The sequence below is a fragment of the Mirounga angustirostris genome, unplaced genomic scaffold (assembly GCF_029215605.1).
Source record: "Mirounga angustirostris isolate CCGP_5_RB_7025 unplaced genomic scaffold, mMirAng1.0.hap1 SCAF_15, whole genome shotgun sequence".
NCBI classification, from domain to species: Eukaryota; Metazoa; Chordata; class Mammalia; order Carnivora; family Phocidae; genus Mirounga; species Mirounga angustirostris.
Window position 1 is genome coordinate 85,477,443 of NW_026991723.1, and position 20,953 is coordinate 85,498,395.

Genomic DNA, 20,953 nt, shown 5'->3' on the forward strand with positions numbered 1-20,953 from the left:
GTTTTCTAGACCCTCTCCTTTGCCTCCTGATGCCCCCAAAGACACAAGCCCCCAGGATCTGGAGGCGTGCTGCGTTCTGGAATCCTCACTGTACCTGGGCACTGTTGGCTTCTGCACAGAAGCTGCCTCTCTTGGGCACCAGGACAGGATGGGTTGTGCGTCTGTATTAGTTATATGTTCCTGCATAACAATTTTATCACAAATGTAACAGCTTAAAACAACTCACATTTATTCTCTCAAAGTTTCTGTGGGTCAGGAATCTGGCTCAGCTTAGCTGGGCGCTCTGCATCAGGGTCTTACAAGGCTGTAATCAAGGTGTTGGCCAGGACTACAGTCTCACCCAAGGCTTGACAAGGGAAGGGTGTGCTGAGCTCATGATTGTTGGCCTCATTTAGTTCCTTGCAGGTTGCTGGACTGAAGGCCCCAGTTTCTTGCTGGCTGTTGGCTGGAGGCTGCTCTCAGTTCTTTGCTGAGTGGTTTTCTTTATAGAGCAACTTACAACATGGCAGTTTGTGTCTTTAAGGGCAGCAGGAGAGAGTCTCCTAGCAAGATGTGTTATAATCTTATGTAACACAATCATATACATCCTAAAACCTTTGCCTTATTCCACTGGTTAGAAGCAAGTCAGATCCTGCTACACTCAGGGAAGGGGATCACATAGGCCAAGCACATCAGGAGGTGCAGGTTGTAGAGGCCACCCTAGAGTCTGTATATCACAGCTTCCCTGTTGACTACCATCTCTAATGAAAACAGCTCCTTGAACTGTCCTGAAGCTTAACTCTCCATGAAGTACAAGTCTACACAGAGGCAGCTGGCCCAGGGGATTGCCCCTTGGTAACTTCTCCAACCCTCCTTTTCTCCTGTGGTTCAAAGATTCCTTTCCCTCATTGAGAGTGACTCAAACACATGAGATGCTGAGAGCACCCCACCAGTGTATCACACATTGATGGTAGACAATCCAAACTCTAGTGGATGCAGCTGAGATCCTCTCCATATCCTGTTACATGGTGTTTGAGCATGGGAGTGACATGATTGATCACTTTATGATAACTTTTAATTTTTTTATTTTTGTTTTTAAAGATTTATTTATTTTTAGAGAGAGAGAGTGGGGGGGGCAGAGGAAGAAGGAGAGAGAGAGAATCTCAGACTCCCAGCTGATTGTGGAGCCCGATGTGGGGCTCAATCTCATGACCCTGAGATTATGACCTGAGCTGAAACCAAGAATTGGATGCTCAACCAACTAAGCCACCCAGGCACCCCTATGATAACTTTTTAAAACAGCTTTATTAAGATGTAATCCATACACTATATAATTCATCCATTAAAAGTGAACAATACAATAGCTTTTGGTATATTCACAGAGTTGTGCAACCATCCCCACAATCAATTTTAGAACATTTTCATCATCTTAAAAAGAAACTCCACATGCCTTAGCCATTACCCCCAATTATTCCTTCCCCCCAGCCCTAGACAACCACTAATCTACTCTCTGTCTCTATAGATTTGCCTATTCTGGAACATTTCACATAAATGGAATCATATGTGATCTGGCTTCTTTCCCTCAGCATATTGTCATGGTTCACCCATGTTGTAGCATGTATCATTACTTCATTTCTTTTTATATTCCATTGTACGGATATGCCTCATCTTATTTATCCATTCATGATTTGATGGACATTACGTTATTTCCACTTCTTGGATATTATGAATAATGCTGTTATGAACATTTATGTATGGATGTATGTTTTCATTTGGGTATATATCTGACAGTGGAATTGCTGGGTCATACGGTAACTCCAAATTTAACCTTTTAAAGTACTGCCAGGCTATTTTCCAAAGTGGCTGCACCACTTTACACTCTTACCAGCAGTGTATGAGGGTTCCAATTTCTCCACCTCCTCACCAGCTCTTATTATTGTCCATCTTATTTGTTTTAGCCATCCTAATGGATGTGAAGTGGCATCTCATTGGAGTTTTGATTTGCATTTCCCTGATGGCAGATGATAGTGAGCAACTTTTCGACATGCTCATTAGCCATTTGTATATCTTCTTTGGAGAACTATCTCTTCAGATCCTTTTCTCATTTTAAAATTGGGTTTACAATAACTTTTTGACATATTACAAAAGAATATGTTCACCAAAGAAAACTTAGAAGCTATGTACAAGCATAATAAAAATAATAAATGCCATTTAGCAAGCATATATTGCAAACACTGTCCTAAACTCCTTCCATGCTTGCCCTATACCACAGAGGTAGAAATAACAATAGCTAATGTTTACTGAGCTCCTCTTAGGTACCAGGCTCTCTTCCACATAGCATCTCATTTAATCCTCCCAATGGCCTTTCCGATTTTCACCACACTCAGTTTTCAACAAAGAAACTGAGTCACAGAGACATTAAGTAATTTGCCTACCTGCACACAGCTAGCTGGTGGCAGAACCAGAGTTTGGACTCAGGCAGTCTGTCTCTCCAGCTTTTGCACTCAACCACAACCCTGTGCATTTCTGAATCCAGAGGCTTTGAGCAGAACCATTGCAGTACATTGTTTTTTTTGCTCTCCTGAAGTAAAATAAAGTATCTCCTTTGATGATTATTATTTTCTTAATGCAAAATGGCAGAAATTTCCCTCAGAGACCCCTAAAGGTTTAGAAATTGTTTAATTTCCACTGACTTTTCTTTCTTTTTTTTTTTTTTTAAAGATTTTATTTATTTATTTGAGAGAGAGAGAATGAGAGACAGAGAGCATGAGAGGGAGGAGGGTCAGAGGGAGAAGCAGACTCCCTGCCGAGCAGGGAGCCCAATGCGGGACTCGATCCCCGGACTCCAGGATCATGACCTGAGCCGAAGGCAGTCGTTTAACCAACTGAGCCACCCAGGCGTCCCGACTTTTCTTTCTTTTTGATTGTTTCTTTTTTTTTTTCCCCTCCATAAGCTTTGGGAAACAGGAACCAAGTCCTTCCATACTCTGATGTTAATTCCAAACTGGAAATTGCCAAAATGATGTTCTCCATGTCTACCTGCCCAAGAATCAATCAGAGTAAGGGAGGATGTAGAGGCTCCCTACGGTGCTTCTGGACTTCCAGGGTTTCACAGATCTGGCTTCGACTGTTTGCAACTTCTTACCTCTGTGACTGTAATCAAATAACTTAAGCTCCCTGCCTACCTCATCGTGCCTGGCGGAGTAAAGGATGTGGGAGCAGGGAGACAAGAGACAGGCTCATTTCCCCGCTTTGCACTTGTGTGGTTTTGGCAAGCCCCTTCACCTCGTGGGGCCTAATTTTGCCCAGCTGTAAAGTAAATGGGTAGGACCCCAGGCGCTCTGAGGTGTCTTCTGGCTCTGACGTTCTGTGTTCTGTGCCTACTTCTGCGTTGTAAAGAATGAACATTAAGGTGATGTCTCTCACAAAACCACTTTTTGTTCAAAACGGTGACTCCTAGGTAGGGATTTCAAGGGGAAATTGTACGAGGCCTGGAAGGATGTACGGGGAATAAGATGCACTGCTATTTCTAGGAAGGAGGTGGGCGTGGCGGGCTCTGAGAGGGGTGTGCGGACCGCGCAGCATCCTCACAGGCTGAGAGGGCGTCCGCAGGTTAGAGCGGAGGCCGAGGCCAGCGAGGACCGAACTGCAGCGGCTGCGCACTGGCGCGCCCAGCCGGCCGATTTGCGTGTCTCCGCCTCTGCGACGAGCTGGTTGGGTGGACTGGTCTGGCGCCGCGCGCGGATTGGCTGCGCGGCCCGCCGCTCAGGCCCAGGAGCGGACGGTTCCTACTGCGGCTGGGCACCGGCTCCGCTCCCGCGTCGGCCCGCGCTCCAGCTGCGCCCGGCCCGGCCCCGGCCCGGCTCGGCCCGGCCCCGGCCTCCGAGCGAAGGCGCCGCTGCCGCCTGGGCCGCTCCCAGGGCCATGAGGAGGCGGCGGCAGCCACTGCGGCCCGCGTCAAGGTGACCGGCCGGGACTGCGGCGGCAGCGGCGAGAGCGGGCGGTGAGAAGAGCGGCCCGCGGAGCGGGGCGGGGCGGGGCGGGGCGGGGCTCTGAGGGCCGGGCCGCAGGGAGCTGCAGGTGCGGGGGGCGGGACCCGGAGGGGCCGCTGGGCCGGGGAGGGGCCTCGGAGCGGGAGGCGGGGCCGGGGGGCAGGGGTGGTGTCGGGCGGGTTCAGGGTCGCGGGGGGCCGGGCCGGGGGGGGGGGTCTTAGGTGGGTTGGTCCGGTGAGGGGTTGGTAGGAAGGGCAGCGGGTGTGGGGGTGGAGGTGGGGACAGGCCTCAGGTGTGTGGGGGCGGGGCTGGTGGAGGCAGTTGGGCGGGGCAGAAGGGGGGGCCGCAGGTGTGGGGGCGGGGCCAGGTGGGACCACGATTTGGCAGTGGGAGGGGGCTGCGAGGTGAGGCCGGAGCTGCTGGAGATCCCGGGCCCGAGGAAACCACAGGTGCAAAGGGCGGAGCCAGGGAGCCCTGCAGGGGCGGGGGGCGGGGCCCCTAGTGGTTGCAGGTCCGGAAGCGGTGCCCCAGGTGAGGAGCGGGCGGAGGGCGAGTGGTCCCTGGAGAAGGGAGTGCAGCCCTCTCCGTTGTCCAGGGGGGCTTGGGGTGGGCCCAGGAGCTTTGAGCTCTCTGAAGACTCTGGAGGCTTCGAGGGTTGCTGCTGGGCCGGAGGGGCCGGCCAGGCCTGCCTGTGCCTCTCCTGAGGCTGACTTGGGTCTCTGTCGCCCGGTTATTAGGCTGGCGGTTTCTCTTATGCCACACTGTGCCTTAAGTGGGGCGCGTCGTTTTTCGTGTCTCTGGGGCTTTCCCTGTTGCTGTTGCTGGGGGCCTGCCTCGGTTGGGGTTGGCGTTTGGCATTCATTGGATGATTAGATATGTGGTTGAGAAATGTTGCTTGCTGGAAGAGTAGTTAGTGTGAAGCTTGAAGGGTCCTGGTACCAGATGCTGCTGCCGATCTTAGTAATGGCAGTTCCCAAAAGACTGACATGGCAGCCTGGTGACGGGGAAGAACAGAAATGAGGGTTCAGAAGCTTTTGCTTCTGTGTAACCCCTGGAGAGTCTTTCACTTCTCCGAGCTCTGTGTCTTCCTTCGCAAAACGAGCATCTGAGCATGGAGCATCGTGCTACCTGCCTTGTGTGCCTCCCAGGGGCTTTGTGAGGACAGGATGGAAAAATGCTTACTGAGCAAATCGTGGGGTAAAGTTATGAGTCTCCTTCCTCTTTGCCGATGGGAAGGTTGGATTCAGGGATTGGGGGCTTAAAGGGGAAGTTGGATTCAGGGTATTTCTAATTAGCAGACCTTTTTCTTATTTGAGTTTGGGATGAGGTTTGTGGCAGAGTCCCCAAAAGACAGTCTCGGATCTGCCTTGGATCATGACCTCTGAGGGAGATGTGGCAGGGAGCAATGGCAGGTGGAAAGTGAGGAACATTTAATTGTTTGCTGACCTTTAGACCCCAACCCCATTGAGGACTCTGAGCTGGATCATGAGGCTTAGGCTTGAGCCCTATGGAATTCTCCCTCTCCATCCAAGTAGGAACTCTGATTTTACCACATTCCAGAAAGAATACCCTAAAAAGAGGGAAATGTGAGAATTCATTAGCTTCCTACAGGAGCAGAGAGAAGAAATCAAGCTGAGAGGACTCTCTCCTATCCAGAAGATGTCCTGTACCCATGTGTGTGACCTTTTGGCACACAGTATCTCTCTTCACTAGCAGTTTGACCATTCCAAACTGTCATTTCTCCTACCTGCATTTCATGGACAGAGAGAAGGCAGGAGGAAGCTTCTCTTACACTGGTCTGCATTTTTCTTTACTTTAGAAGCTATGAAACTTTTGGAGGTGAACCACCATGGTGCTGGCCCCTCTCACTACCACTCAGCTGGTGTGGCAGTGACCCAGTGGCATCATGGGATCTCAGGGATGGGTCCTTACTAGGGCCTGTGTTTATATGGCAGGCACCCAGAGGGCCTAGAAGCAACATGTGTGATGTCCCTTTCTGTCCTAGCAGAAACTGTGTAAATGGTTCTCAGAGATTGCTGCCCTCTGGGTTACCATCTGTGGGTTAAAAGGAAAACCCAAACTTGGTGGTGCACAAAAGTTAGAACATGCATTGAATAATGAGGGGATTGGCTTTTTGATTGTTATTATTGGAGTGACAACACCCAGGGTTGAGAGAGAAACTTCATTAATGGAAAATGTTAAAACCGAGGCTTTCTGTGATATGGCCCCAGTTTACCTTTTTTTTTTTTTAAAGATTTATTATTTATTTATTTATTTTAGAGAGAGAGAATGCGAGTGGGGGGAGGGGCAGAGGGAGAGAGAATCTCAAGCAGACTCCACGCTGAGCACGGAGCCTGAGATGGGGCTCAATCTCAGGACCCTGAGATCATGGCCTGAGCTGAAATCAAGAGTCAGACACTTAACCGACTGAGCCACCCGGGTGTGGCCCCCCCTCCCCCAGTCTACCTTTTTAAATTGATTTTCCTGTTCAGTATGGAGGGTGAAGGCTCTGGCTTGGAAGTCAGACAGGTCTGTGTTGGAAGCCTTATGCGCTAGTTTCTCAGCTTCTCAGAGCTTTGTTTTCCTTATTTGTGAAACAAGGATAATCATGCCCACCTTGAGAAGTTATGAAGAATAAATGACACAGGATATGTGAAAGCACCTGATATATCAGGCACTCAGCGTTAGGGTCCCTTTCTCCCCTCCCTGCCTGCTCATCTTTCAACACAACAGAACAGCATGAAGCATGTAGGGAGAGCAGGACTGGTAATTCTGAGGCCTTCACTTCTTATGTAACCTTGAACAAATCCCTTCCCCAGATCTCCATTTTCTAGGTTGAATGAGGGTGGTTTTAGACTGTGAACATCAAGGGTGGTCCTTGCTCTGGCATTCTTTCATTAGCATGCGGTCCCTATTTTCCTGAAAGGCAGGAAGGAAGAAAATAATGACCTGTTTAGTTCTTTTAAAAAAAAAAAATCTGTCTAGCACTTTGCGTCGCACACAGTAGGTGCTCATTAAATACTTGTTGAAGGAACAGATGAAGGAGTTTAGGAAGAAGGTGTAGCAAATTGTTCCTGCTGCTTATATGTATGTTGTATCTCTGTCTTCAAAATTCTGTTGATTTAGTTGCAAAAACATATTGCAACATTAGTGAACTTGGTGAACCTCAGCGTGGAAGACAAAAACTGTTTCACCGTCCTGATTTACCACAGATTAAGTTCATCCAGTTTTTGTTCATAAGCTTTTTCCTGTTGCAGTTATATGTATGTGAGCATTTGGGAGCGGCCTGGCAAAAAGTGGCATCTTTAAATGGTGTTTTTAATCTTATTTTTTTAAGAAGTTAAAAAAAAAATCACACATGGATTCTCTTTTTAAAGGCAAGTAATTCAGAGGGGAACAAATTGTAAAAAGGGTGTTTCTTGCCTCAAGCTGCCAGTCCTTCTCCCTGGGGGCAACCACTATTACCATTTTCTTGTTTATTATATATTCTTTCTCTTACACAAAGAATAGTGTCTGTACATACTCTTTCTCCTTCGTCTATTCACTTGATCTGTTTTAGAAATTGTTTCAACATTGGAAAATGTTCCAATTGGTACATACAGTTCCTTATTAATAAATGTTTTTGACTGATGTTGTAAGAAGTTTTGTCCATGCCTCTCCCCTCTCCCCCACCCCCCTCACCATGATGTTTACTCAGTAATGGTTAGCCGTCATTGTTGAGAAGAGTAGTAAGGGACATCCCTTGTTCTTTTCTGGGAAACAAATGACTTTGGCCCCATTGAACAATAGATTACAGGCAATCCACGTATCTGGATGCAAGGCAGACAACAAAAAGAAAGGAAAAGGGATTTTTTTACTAGTAATTGAAAACTGATTTTCCATTCAGCCCTTGATTCAAAGTTTGGCTGTTACTTACTGGCTGTATGACTTGGGATGATCTGCCTAATCTTTCTGAATTTCACTTTCCTTATCTGTAAAATGGATGATGTTAATAAAATCTGCCTTTTGGGGGTTTTGTGTGGAGGAAATGAGATCATGCATACCAAGTACTTGCGGCGATACCAGGTTGTAGTGGATGCTCAAGAAGAGGTAGGTATCTGCCATGTTATTAATAACCTGACGGAAACTTGTTTATTCTTTGTCAGCAGGTATTTGCTGGGCAGTTGAGGGTGAGCCATCGACAATGCCCAAAGTCCTTGCCCTTGAGATGCCCACATAGTGTGCAGGAAGACAGGCACACAAGCCACTGGCTGTAGAACAGTACGGTGGGCCCGATGTTGGGGTGGTGCAGTATGGGGGTCATGGAGGCAGGAAACAATGACTTCTCCTTGGGTGATTTGGGATTGGCTTCCCAGCTCAAGTAGCCCTTCCTTTGTGAAACCTGCTCTGTTCTTTTAGGCACAAGTGACCACTCCTGTTTGTGTTCCCTTGACTTTCATTGTGTGCCTGCCTTGATCAGAGTATGCATTGTGTTATGGCATGCATTACTTTATGTCTGTGGCTCCTCCCTGCACAGGGGAACTCTCCTACTTTCTTTGCTGCTAAGACTTCAGGGTAGGTTCTTTTTGGCCATTGTGATGGACCTCCACTCCATCATAGCTACCGAATGTTGGCAAGCTCTTATTGATAAGCCATCAGGTCTCTGGAGAAACCCAGTCTCTGGGCTCTATTCCTTCACTTTCCAAGTATTTGAGTGCTGACTCTGAGACAGACTTGTGTTGTGCCATATACTAGCTATAGGCTTTGGGTATGGTTGGTCATACTTGTCCAAAAAGTCTTGGAGATGGGAGAGGAAAGAAATATTTCTCCAGATGCTCCAGGACAAGAGGGGGAAGCAGAAAAAAGCACAACTCTAAACATGTACTGCTTATACTTGTTGAAGCCTACCTTGCCTTTCCTCAGAGTATGGCTGTTCATCCTTCCCTTGGAGTGGGGTTGTGGAGGAGCAGGCTCAAGGGAGCTGAGTAGGTGGTCTGTGGATTTTGACCAGGGGTAGTGGGCAGTTGGTTGGGTTGGGTTCTGTGAGGGGCATCCTTAGGGCCACTTTCTTAAAAGGAGAGGGGGTTTTACTTCCTTTCTGTGGGCATTCATTCGCCAGCCTTGCTGGGTTCCTGCTTTTGGCTAAACCCTTTGCTGGATGCTGGGCATATGGAGGTGGAGGAGTTCTGTCCCTGCCTTTGAGGAGCTCATGGTTGGTGGAAGAACCACATGCAAACAGAAGGTGACTGGAAGGCGATTGACTATGACAGAAGACCTTGAATGAAGTGGCCAAGCAGATTCATGCTCTGGAGCCAGGCAGACCTGGGTTCAAATTCTGGTTCTTCCATACACAAGGCCTTGGGCAAGTGTCTCCCTCTCTGTGAATCTTGGTTTACTGGTTTGTTACATGGGGCTTAGCAGTGTTGCCTAACTTAGGACTCTTGCTGAAGATTCAGTGAAATGGTGCAGTGGAATGTTTAGCATGGTGCCTGGCAGAAAACTGATTCTTACAGACTGCTCACATGTTATCCATGGTTCTTAGGGAGCACTGAGAAGCACCTCTTTGGCTGTTTTCTCTGGGTTCTATTGTAGTGGTAATGGTGCTAGTGGGATGGTGAAGGTGAGGGCCACGGTGTCTGAGAAACCAGCTCTGAAGTCAAAGTGCTCAAGGAGTCCTAGGGACACCCCTCATAGGCCCTGTTGACCCTAGGCTAAGGGTTTGTCCCCACGTGTTTCCTCCCCCTTTTTTACATGAGCTTTTCTCGAAGGTAGTTTCCCACCCAGCACCATTGTCAGCACCTTTTTTTCTTTGGATCACCTGCACTGATCAATTCCACGACTTTTCCCCAAGGGGAGGCACAAGCCAGGCTTATTTCATGTGCACTTATGGAGGAGAGCAGAGTCCATGAAGACCCAGAATGGCAAATCATCCCACAGTTTTTCTGCAGAGCTTTAGTTCTTTATGTTCTTTACAGGAGATTTATCTCCTGACACCAGAGTGACAGGGCAGAGCTTAAAGACTCTGGAGTTAGGCCAGTGTGGGTCTGGGTCCTGACTCTACCATTCACAACCCTGATGGCTTTGGGCAAGTGACCACTCCTCTGTTTCCTCATCGATACAGGAAGTGTGATGGTACTTACCTCCATGATTCCTGAAAGGCTTCAAGGAGATGATGCGGAATGGGTCTTAGCATGGGGTTCACACACCGTGAACACCCAGTTATTGTGAGCTAGAATGATCTTCTCTTCAGCCATTGTTAGAGGGCTTGTAGGATGCTTTGGGGGGAATATTAATTTATTGCCTATGGAAGTGATGTGAGTTATTGCACAAGGAATATGGTAAAACTCAGGTGTCCTTGGTGGCAGGGGCCAGTAGGAGCACCCAGGGTGGCAGGCAGAACTCAGCCTTTGTTGGGACTGCAGATGCAACCCTTGATGCCCACAAAAGCAGTTGGCTCTTGGTGAAGAGGATGGAGTCACCCTGAGGGTGGGCCCTGTCTCCAGCTGGTCCTGGAAATGAAGGCTGCTTTCCGGAGTTCTTTCTGTCCCTTGCTTGTTTTGTGATTCCATGTAAATAGAGGGTCTTTAATATGAACTAATACAACATTATACTTCTCCTCTTTAGGATTCAAATGTTTTTATTATAAGGTTTTATTTGAAGGTTAAGACAATTACTTGAGTAATCAGAAGGAATTTATATGTTTGGCCTCAGTCAGTGTTTTGTTTGAAAATCATCTTATTAGAGATGAAAGAAAGATTAATGAATGTAATTAAATTTATGTTTATTGAATGCAGTAATTCTCTCTCTTGTATAAGCTTGATAACTAGGTCAAGAGAAATCTGTGCTTTTGATACATTTCTGAGTAATTAAATATTTATGGAAAACAACTTAATAAATTCAGGAGAATATGCTGTGTCTCTTTTTGTGGCACTAAAGTTTGTTTGTGGAATTAGTGACTTTCACTGTTTTGAGATATTTCTTATTTTGTGTCCCTTCTGTAGCTGTGTTTTGTTTTGTCTTTCCTCTATGTACCATATCTCTAACACTTTCGGGCCACTAGCATTTATAGATCGTTCCCCCACGGCTCCCACAGCACCCTGCTGTAGAATGTAATAACACTGTGTGACTAATGATGACTTACTGGTGACCTGCGGGGGCCTCCCCCACCCCCTGATTTTGTAGAGGAAGAGCCTGCATTTAGCCCAAGGCTAGTACAAGGTAGACAGAATGTTCTGAGTATGTCACTCCTTCTGCTTAAAACCCTTCAGTGGCTTCTGATTTCTCTTAGAAGAAAGACCAAATCATTAGCATGGCCTGCGGGGTGTAACAATATGCTCTGTGGTGTGGTGGTTGGTGATTTTTTTTTTTTTTTTTTAAGATTTTATTTACTTATTTGACAGAGAGAGACACAGCGAGAGAGGGAGAAGAAGGCTTCCCGCTGAGCAGGGAGCCTGATGTGGGGCTTGATCCCAGGACCCTGGGATCATGACCTGAGCCGAAGGCAGATGCTTAACAACTGAGCCACCCAGGTGCCCCGGTGATGTCTTTGTCCTGTAGTGCAATGTTAATGCAGTCCCATCAGATCAGATTGTGGACTGGGGCTGTTTTGCTTGCCATCGGGTCCCTAGTGCCTGGCATAGCATCTGGCATGTAGTAGGTGCCCCATAAATGTTTGTTGAATGAACAAATGAAGTAAATGGTGAGTGTCCAGTAACTGATTTGAATCAGGAAATGGGAAGGTTGTTGTATCTGAGGTCCCTTCATTATAAGATATCTCAACATTTTACAAAGTCTCTTGACACCTGTTTTTTCAGCCTCATATTGATCGTTGCAGGGCAGTCTGAGGTGCAGAGGAGATGGAAGCTCAGGGAGGTTAAACAGATGCCCAGGATGTAGCTATGGGAGAAGCTGAGGGCCCCTCGAGGGTCTCTTCTCACACCCCGTCTGCTTCAAGGTGTGGTTCTGACTTTGGATGAGCCACAGGGGAGATGAGGAGATAGGGATTCCTTGGAAGAGGTACTTGTTATAGTTCCTCTTGGTTTTAGTTATTTTAAGTTCCTGCTAATTGAACTTAAGGAGTTCGATTTGGAGTGATGGGTTTAAGGTGCGGTTTCATTCTAGGAATAAGGGAACCCTGATCTTACTTGTAGGTGGCTAAAGTACAGTAATTACTGACGCATGTGCTGATTGGTTGACACCTAAGATTAGAATTTGTTCTTGTTGGGGAAGCTTTTTGGTAAGATTAGAAGTTATTTGATGACTGATGCATTCTTTTGCTCTTTTCAAAAGATGCCGGTTGCTCTAGTTAGCTTATTTCTATCTCTGCATATCCTCACTGCAGGGCTCTTTTGCAGTGAGCACTGTTGTGGCCTTTGTACTCGTCAAACACGGGGTCCGTCTGTCCCGTAAGTTAGAGGGCATTGAGGCCACTCTTCCCACCTTGCAGCTGAGGGCGGGGACTTTGCCAGGGTTTCGTAGTCAGGTGTCCTGATTCCCCACCCAGCAAAACCTGTGGACTTTAGCACATCCATTTGCACCTTGCACTTTCTCAACAACTGCCTGCAGGTCATACAACATGCACATAGACCATGTCCATGAAGAAGCATTTATCTCTGATGAAAACCTCTGCATCAAAGTCCTTTGTTGAATCAACAGCGTGAGTGCGTGGGAAGAGGAACTGAGGCCCGACTTAGTGTACAGCTCTGGGATCCGGTGGTGGCGGCTGGCTGAGAAAAGGCAGTGCCTCTGTGGTCTGTTGGCAATACGTGTATTGATCTTAGGGAGCTTCCTCATGATCTTAGGGGGCTTCTTAAGGGCTGAGAGATTCTTGGAACCTAGTTTTATCAAATAGCCAATATCCTTGTGGAACAGAGAGAGCAGTGTGGTATTATAGAAAAATCACCGGATATGAAGCTGGAATGCCAGGTGTGTCAGTTTGCTGTGACACCTGCTTTCCAAGTAAACAGGAATATCCCTGGTGGGTGTGCATCCTTTCTTCAGTAGGAAAACCCCAGTTTTATCTTCTTTTTTTTTTATTAAGTAATTTCTGTGCTCAGTGTGGGGCTCAGACTCTCAACCCCAAGATCAAGAGTTGCATGCTCTACAGACTGAGCCTGCCAGGTGCCCCATGGAAAGCCTCAGTTTTAAAATCTGAGATTGCTTTTCATGGGTTGAGTCAGAGTAAAGAGAGCTGGATGATAGGGAAGTACTGTAGCAGTAATGAAAGGCAGCCATATTCCTTGTTCCTGCCTGTCTTCCAGTTCGTCTGTTTGTCCGTCCATCCATCCATCCATCTATCCATCCATCCATCCATCCATCATCCATCCAGTTCTGTTCAGGGCCTACTGAGTTTGGGGCCACAGTACAGGAAAAAGATGAGTCTGGTCCTTGCTATCTTTTAGCTCATAGTCTAGTAGCAGAATTAAGTATAAAAATGAGTACAAAAGCAATAACAAACAAGTATAGAAAACATTAATTACAGCATTGGCGATGGCTACAGAAAAGGAGTAGAGGGGTGCCTAGAGGCTGTAAATAGGGCAGATTTATTGGCTGGGAGGCCCAGAGTGGCTTCCCAGAGGAAAGACTGGTTGGACTTGACCAGGTGAAGACGTGGCAGCTGCATGGTCACAGTCCCTGTTGGGGCAAGGGCATGGTGGTGGATTCAAGATGTAACAGAGAGCCATTGTGGCTGGAGCACCGAGTGTGAGGGAGGTGCCATAGTGTTCACACCCTGGTGGTTGGTGGTCACAGTGCTGTTTTCTTGACCTGTGCAGGCGTTCCCTGACACAGTCTCTACTTGCTGACTCTTCTTTTTCAGAACTCCCATCTATCACCCAAAGCGTCCATTACTGAAGCAATACCTGCCATGGTTTCCAAGATAGCAGGTGGCTTTATTTTTATTGCTTTAAAGATTGGTTGCTTCCTTTGCTTCTTGATCTCATTAGTGGTTTTCACTCATGAAGTAAACATCCACTGGACATGTAACTGGGTTTGACACTGCAGGCTTTGCCCTCCGGAGCCCACATACCTGACAGAGAAGTGAATAAATGAAGGTGATGCTGTGTCGGGGTGGAAAGTAGTGGAAATGGAAGCTCGTGGGGTGGAATCAGACTTGCAGGATCTTAAAGAGAGAGTTTCAGTTTCCCAGGTGAAGAGGGACATGAGCAGAGGAAACAGACTATGGGGAGTAACAGAAGCATGAGAGAGCAGGCTGCGTCTTGGGAATGGTGAGCCCGTGTGGTGTTGCTGGAGCATGAGGCTCGTGAAGACAGAGGAGGAGCTTGCAGGAGACGAGATCAGAGAGGTGGTTTTGGGTCAGTACTCAGAGGGACTTGAAGGCAGTGCTTGAGAGTTCAGATGTTATCCTGTGGTCAGCAGAGAATCGTTCTGGAATTATAGGAGGGAAACACTACTAGTTATGATCCCAGTGTAGAGGATGGTTGGTGTGGGAGGAGACTGGTGTGTGGGAGATGCATGAGGGGACGTTGTCCCTGAACCTGGCCATGGGGATAGAGAGGCGGAGAAAGGTTCAAGAGAAACTGAGGCAGAGGCCTCCCTCCTTGCAGATTTAGCAGATGGGAGGGCATGGTCAGGGTTTATCACTTTAGTGATATGAGGGGCATGGCCAGTCACAGAGATAAGGAACAGGAAAGGGGTATTGAGTTGAGAAGTAATAAATTCAGGTTTGACAACAGCCAAACTGAGTTTGGGGTGCCTGTGGGATAGCATTTGGCAACTGGCCTGCTAGTCTTGGGCTCAGAGAAAGGTCTGGGCCAGAGCAGTGGTTCTCAGTCTTTGGAGCATCAGAATCCCCTGGGGTATTTTAGGGGAGAGAGACTAGTCATCTGTATGTTGCAGTTTTTTTTTTTTTAAAGATTTTATTTATTTATTTGAAAGAGAGAGAATGAGAGAGAGAGAGCACATGGAGGGGGGGAGGGTCAGAGGGAGAAGCAGACCCCCCGCCGAGTAGGGAGCCCGATGTGGGACTCGATCCCGGGACTCCAGGATCATGACCTGAGCCGAAGGCAGTCGCTTAACCGACTGAGCCACCCAGGCGCCCTGTATGTTGCAGTTTTTACAGGTGGTTCTGATGCCCCACTGGTCTAGAGAGAGAGACTTGGGGTCATCCCTGTATAGCTGGCCCTGGAAGTGGTAGGAGAGGGATGGATTCCCCAGGAAGATTCTACATAGTGAGCAGAGGATGCTGAGTGCTGGGGAGCACCAGCATGAGGGGTAGAGCACAGTGGAAGAGTCAGAGAAGGAGCAAGAGAAGGGTCAGTGAGGAAGGAGTAACCTAGGAAGATGATGGTATGGAAATTGATGGTTGGGCCATCTGCTCCAGCTCTCTCTGCAGGACCTCTGCCCCTGCCCCCTGAAGCTGGGCGCTCCAGGGCCTCCCACTGACACTCTTATTTTCACTAATGTTGGAGCCAGTCTCACTTGAGAGAGGTCATTTTAGTTGCCTTTGCTTCCATGTGCAAAATAACGGAGGCTCTTGGCTGCAGCCAGGGTCTCAACCCTTCAGCTTCCCTGAGAACCTTCTCAAGCAGTCTCCTCATGCCTTATACTGGTGGTCTTTTGGTCTGAAATCTCTGGCTTCTGAAGCAGGAAAGTTGGGGCTCCATCCAACATTCTGAGGTTCAGGATGGGTCAGCAACCTCAGTGGGAAGGGTGTGTGTCTAGATCATAGAAAAGGGAGATATCAGAACTGTAGAAGTCCTGGGAAGATGATAAAACCATACAGACTGGACTGAGGTGGTGTGGGAGCCCTGTGACTGGGGTGTGCATCCTTGGTCCCCCGTATATCCTGAGCTTGGGTAGCAGGTCAGAGCCTGTTGTACAATCTCCAGAACTTATAGATGGGTCTCAGAGTTAGAGCACCCGAGATTTACCCAGACTGCTCATGGAGGGGAGTCCTGAATTGGCAAAAGTGGAAGTCCGTCCCCCTGGTAGTCCTGAATGCCTGACTGAGATCAGCTTACAGAACCTGGTGAAGAGCCTTTAATCTGAAAGAGCCAACAAGAATCTGATATATGATCCTACATGTGTCTTTATTACCCTGAACCCAAAGACCTGGAAGTGTGGAACAGGGGCAGAGACCTGGTTGGCACTGGCCCTGGTGCTGAAAACCACAGCTGAGGGGTGGTGAGAAAGGATCAGGGAGAGGAGAGTAGCTGTCCATAATATCAGGGTCCACAACCCTGGTATGAAAGCATTTGCCCCTCAGGAAAGGAAAAAGAAAAAGGATTAATGTTCATTGAGTTGAAAAACCTCAATGCTTAGCGAAGAGAAGGGAGCAGATGAGCAGATGGGAGTATGTGTACAGAACATAAAACGCCATTAAGCTCTTGTGGGATGGAACACAGAGAAATGATTCAGAATTTGGGGCCGACCGAGCTGGGTTCAAATCCTGTCTTTGCTCAAGAACACACTACCACAGCCAGTGAAGATACTCATGGATGGTGTGTTCTTGGGTAAGTGACCTAATCTCTTGGGGGCCTCACTCACTAGGGTGAGTTTTCTCACTTTAAATGGGTGGGATAACAATGTCCACTTTAGAGAATTATTGTAAGGACTCAGTGGTATATTAGTGCGGGGAATGTGCTTAACAAAGTATCTGTCACAGAGTAATGGTTCAATAGATGACAGTAATAATGGTGATGATGATGATGATATGATCCTCTTGTGAGTACCTCTGTGGATACCTGCACTGGATTGAACCCCACCAATGTAGCATGTGTGTGATGTAAAGAAGAACTTTAGCAAAAATAGGTTCAGCTGTGTGAACATCACCATATGGGAGGGAAGACCAGACCCACTGGTAAAGATTCAAACACTGAGAAGAGAAGTGTGACAATGGAGAATCACAGAAACATTACTTGATAGGAAATGAAACAGCACTACGCCCAGGAACCTCAATCAAAGGAATTTTGTTGGCTGTGAAGCAGAGAGGCAAGAGGATCCTGAATCAGCACTGGAGGTGATAAGGATAAAATAGCACATTAGCCTTCGTCTTTAGTGATGGTATAGATTTGTATCACCTCTTCTATCTCCCTGAGTATTTTGGGGGCAATGGGGGAGGTGACATTAGAGATTATTTGCCTGATATTTTTTTGTTAATGCTGAAGTCTCGTTTTTATGACTAGGCTTGTTATTGAGTAGCCTCTTATTAAATGCTTTTTGAATGGATAGGATGAAAATCAGTCAGTTGATAGGCAATCATTTAATTTCTGGCTCTTTCCAGGGAAGTTTAAACATGGTTATAGTGACAAAACCGTATCTCCAAATGTTGGCAATTCCAATGAGATAATCTATAAAACTTGATAACATAGTGATAGTCATCTGGAAAAATAAATTAGTAAAAGCATTAGAAAATTTTTAGGGCAATGAAATGGCCTTCATTCTTCCAGATTCCTTTTCATTTCAACAAATGTTTGAGTTTGTCTGCTATGTATGAAAACAGTGCTAGACCCTTTGTTGGGCAAATATAAAAATGGATATCTATTGGGTATCTTTTATGATACATATTCTCATATAACCCTTATTTCTCTCCTTATGAGGGAGCCGTCCCTATAGTTTGGGGTACAAGTGACAGAAAACTAAAATAACAAAGACATAAATAAGATAGAAATTTCTCTCTTATGTGTGAGAAGTCAAGAGGTAATCGGCTCAGGGGATTTATAGAGCCTACATGGTCAGAGACTCAGATTCTTTCTATCTTGTTCCATTATGAGACTATCTTGGGAATGGCTTCCAAGTCTGAGTCACTTCAAGACCTGAAATGGCTGCTGGAGCTCTAGCTTTTGCATCTGCATTCCAGCCTTTGAGCTGAATTTGTGAATGACACTTCTCGCATCCCATTGGCCTGATCTTCATTATATGGCCACACCTAGCAGTAAAGGAGGTTGGGAAATGTAATCTCTCTTCAGGGAAACCATGTGTCCATCTAAAACCAGAATTTTTGTTACTAAAGAAGGAGAGGAGGATGGCTATTGGGGGCCAGCCTCACCATTACTGGCCCTGTTTAACAGATGTGGAGTCTCAGAGTAGTGGAGATTAGCCGAGTATATATGGCCTATAAATGGTTGAGCCTTCACAACTTATTATAAAGCAATATTTTATTAATTCCATATGGTGCTTGAGTAAGAGCAGGAAACTAGACTGGAAAAGAAGTGATTTCTTTGCTAACTTGCTCAGGAGCTTAATTCATGAGCCATCAGGAGTTACACAATAGTGAGGGAAGGAATGATTATTACATTGTTGGGGCATTTGGCTTTCAATGCTGGAAAGAATTGCTAAGCTTGACCTCATGTTGCAGTGGAAACTCCAGATGAGTGTGAGTGAAAGGACAAAAACTGGAGTTAAAGATGGGAAGATGTATACTGAGCTCTGTCGTGGGATCTAGGTGAGGTGGGCTACAGGACTCAGGTTAGGAGGATGTAGGAGGCAGAACTTTCCCTGTCTACTTTCTATCTTTGTATGTGTAATGCCTGAGTCAGAGACAAAGGACTTTATTACTAGCATCAGCGTGTATGTCCATTTCCCTTCCCCAGAAATCCCATGGGGGTGATGCCGTGGGCCCAGATGGATGCTGTGCTTCTGTGTCACGGCTGAGAAACACTGATCTGGGGCACCTGTTGCTTTAGAGCAGGCAGTAAGTAAGCCCGTTTTTCAGCCCTGAGGGAGATGTTGTCTCATCCCTCTAGGCACAACCCTGAAAAATGGCCTGGGTAAAGGCTGGTCAGGACCTTGCATTCTTGGCATGCCCAGCAGGACATGTTGGAGTGCCAGAGACCATGGAGGAGTGAGTCCTCTAATAGGTGGTTGCCGGGATTAAATGGGATAATGTGTGTAGAGCATGTGCCAATAAAAAGCTCTTGACCACTGTTATCCCTTATAATGTCTGTGGGCTCTGAAAAGACGGGCCCAGTGATGACATAGTTATCACAGTGCTTCCATCTGGTTTTCAGTGTTTAGACAAGACAGAAAGTTCTGGAATTGACAGGATGCTGGGCAGACTGACAGGGAGAGAAAGGCTAACTCTCAATTGCTTATGTATAGCTCCTTTTCCTTTCCTTTCTTTTCTTTTGTTTTATATATTTTATACCCAGTACCTCCCCAGGGCATGTACTCTGCTGGCTCTTGGTAAATTATTTATAATTCTTTTTTCTTATGTATAATCAGATGAAGTCTATTTCTTGAGCTTAATATTTGTGGTTTGCTTACTTTTAAATATAGTGAGTTTTTCTTAAGAAATTGGTTATTACTTGTTTATAACTATATTTAGCAAAATCCTTGATAATTGGCTCCAAATTAAAATGAAAGTTTAAATCTGTCTGACTTATAAGAGTACCATAAAAATGTAGAGCCTGGTGATGTTTAAAGATGAGCTCAACTTTCCAGTATTACAGAAGAGGAAGCTGAGGCAAGAGATGGGAAGGCAGTCACTGAGGAGTGGTCCCAGGTGCTGAGTGACAGACGTGGTACTGGGCCTTCACCCACAGCCGTGTCTGAGAAGTCTTGAATCCATTAGGGTGAATAGAGAAGGGACCAAAGAGAATCTGTCTACAATTTTTGGGTAAATATCAGGCCAGGCCTCACCTGTCCTCATTTGAAAATGAACAAATAGGAGAAGGAACACTAGAGAGGATGCACTGAAAAGATCCTCAGTATCAAGGGAAATAAGCAAAGGCATGCGAGAAATAGAGGAAGAGCAAGCTTTGGGTAAAAGATTTCCCAGCTTCAGACATCATCTACTTTGTCCACTCTGAGAAGTTCTAGATGCTGTGAAAGGTGAGATGATGAGTCAGCAGACGGAGATGAGGAAGGGCCTTGTGGACTCAGAGCACATAAGGAAATAAAGCACACGTTGCCAGCATCTGGAATTGTGGCACTCCCGAAAGTCAGAGAGTCAGGAGGAGGACAAACTGGTGCTCTCAGAAGGGACAAGAAAGCAACAGAGGAAACCCCAGATGTGGATGATGGACCAGATTGGAGCCCGGAACAAACGGCATAGAAGGAAGCCACAAGTTTTCTGAACAGAAGGACCTGAATCTGTAGATGATAAGGGCTCATCATGAACCAGACAAAATTAGCTACCACTTAAAATATCCAGGTGAAGTAATTTTTTCATTTCAAGAATAAGGAGAAGATACCATTAGCATCCTGGCAGAAGGATGAGGAAATTAAAGAAAAAAAAATTAGCTAGGCTCAGACTTATCTACAGCATACGTGCCAGAGGACAGTCGGGCAGTGCCCATTGGGTTCCGAGGGAAAACGTTGTGACCAAAGAATTTTATTCTCAGCCCAGTTTTAGTTCCCATTTGATGGTAACAGAAATTCTTTTCAATTGTGCAAGGACATACCTTGTGTGTAGCTTTTGCTACACCCGTGCACCATTCTGGGGAAAAATATCATTGGAAGGCATGCTCCTGTCACTGAGAGATGAATTAAAATAAAAGACCATCCATGGATGGGCAAGTCAAAGAAGGAAAGGATTGGCAGTGAGAGTGGGACCATTCAAATATAAAATGATTTCAAAGTAGTTGTTGTGATGATGATTATAAAATATAATACAAATGAAATGATCATTGAGAGAAGATATAACATGAAACCATAATTAACAGAAAAAGCAGGAATTCCTGCTTAAACCAGAGATCATGCCCATGAGCATACTCTGCACTCTAAAGAACTATACAGATATGAGGGATAAAAGATTTGAAGGCAAGCTCCCTGCCCTCCAGTCTGCCTGGGCATGTGTTTCCTAGCTAATCAAATGCTGTGCAGGTATGCAGTATCCCGGGGGCCACTTTGGTGGTGACTCCTCCGGGCATCATCTTTTTGAACTGCCCTGGAGAGGTTTGCTTGGCACCATTTTTTTTTAAAGATTTTATTTATTTGAGAGAGAGAGCACAGTGGGAGAGGGAGAAACAGACTCCCCGCTGAGCAGGGAGCCCAATGCGAGGCTTGATCCCAGGACCCCGGGATCATGACCTGAACTGAAG

At 46.5% G+C, this 20,953-nt stretch overlaps 1 protein-coding gene across 7 annotated transcripts in view; it reads left to right on the forward strand.

Annotated features, from left to right (window-relative positions):
- RALGPS1 (Ral GEF with PH domain and SH3 binding motif 1) overlaps positions 1-20,953 on the forward strand; it is a 315,913-nt gene that overhangs the window by 38,193 nt on the left and 256,767 nt on the right. For 2 of the 7 annotated variants that reach the window (XM_045883159.3, XM_064579739.1), the window contains exon 1: positions 3,741-3,982. The exons of 2 other annotated variants lie outside the window; for them this stretch is intronic. The gene's annotated coding sequence lies outside the window, so the exon portion shown is untranslated. Of the gene's footprint in view, positions 1-3,740; positions 3,983-20,953 lie in introns of those variants that run through there. 3 more of the 7 variants (XM_064579741.1, XM_064579742.1, XM_064579743.1) reach the window with 2 other exon arrangements.